A 1,294-nucleotide genomic window follows, 5' to 3' on the forward strand; every position below is an offset into this window, starting at 1 on the left:
CTTTCTTTCCTGTCTTTTTAATGACCTTTTGCTTCCTTCTTGTATGATGCTCTTGATGCCACAGCACTTCTGGTCTTTGGTCATTGGTGTCTAATGCATCAAATCTATTCTGGAGAGGATCTCTAAATTCAGGTGGGATGTGTTCAAGGTCAGATTTTGGCTCTTGTGAACTTGCTTTAATTTTCTTCACTTCAGCCTGAACTTGATCAATTGATGGTCTGTTCCACAGTCCACTCCTGGCCTTGTTTTGGCTGATGATAAGAGCTTTCCCACCATCTCTTCCTGAAGGCTATAGTTAATTTAATTCCTGTGTAGTCCATCTGGTAAGGTTCTGGTGTATAATAGCCTTTCATATTGTTTAAAAATGTATTTGCAGTAAATAAGTCATTGTTGTTGTTGTTAGGTGCCATCTAGTTGGTTCCTACTCATGGCAACTGTATGCTTAATAGAACAAACCACTGTCTGGCTCTATGCTATACTGACAATCATTGCTACATTTGAGCCCATTGCTACTGTCACTGTACCAATCCATCTAGTTGGGGGTCTTCCTCATTTTTGCTGACCCTCCACTTTACCAAGCATGATGTCCTTCACCAGGAACTGGTCCTTCCTGATAATATGTCTGCAGTATGGCTTCTAAGGAGCATTCTGACTGTACTTCTAACACAGATTTGTTTGTTGTTCTGGCAGTCCATGGTACTTTTAATCTTCTTCTCTAACACTATAACTCAAATGCATCAATTCTTCTATTCATTTTCTACCTTATTCATTGTCCAACTTTCACATGCATAAAAGGCTATTGAAAACATCATGGCTTTTTCATTTTGACGATGAATGCAATGCCATTCCTCTGCAATTTGTCGTTCCAAGCACAGTAAACCCTTTGATTGTCTGATTAAACCATCTGGTTATCTGAATCCGAATGGCCCATACCAGTTTATTTCAGCTCACTAATGCCGAGGATGCCAATGTTCATGTGTTCCATTTCATTTTTTGATGACTTCCAATTTCCTAAATTCATAATTTATAATTCCATGCTACAATTATTAATGGATCTTTGCAGCTATTGCTCTTCATTTGAGTTGTGCCTCATCAGCAAATGAAGGTCCCCAAATCTTTATGCCATTCGTGTCACCATGGTTAGCCCTACTTTGAAAAGGCAGCTCTTGTATTTTGAGTGCCTTCCAACCTGAGGGGCTCATCTTCCGGCACTGTATCTGACAATATTCTGGTGCTCTTCATCATGTTTCATCTTTGGCACTATATTTGACAGTGTTCTGCTGTCATTTATAAG

Source organism: Chrysochloris asiatica, unplaced genomic scaffold (assembly GCF_000296735.1).
Source record: "Chrysochloris asiatica unplaced genomic scaffold, ChrAsi1.0 scaffold00125, whole genome shotgun sequence".
Lineage (NCBI taxonomy): Eukaryota > Metazoa > Chordata > Mammalia > Afrosoricida > Chrysochloridae > Chrysochloris > Chrysochloris asiatica.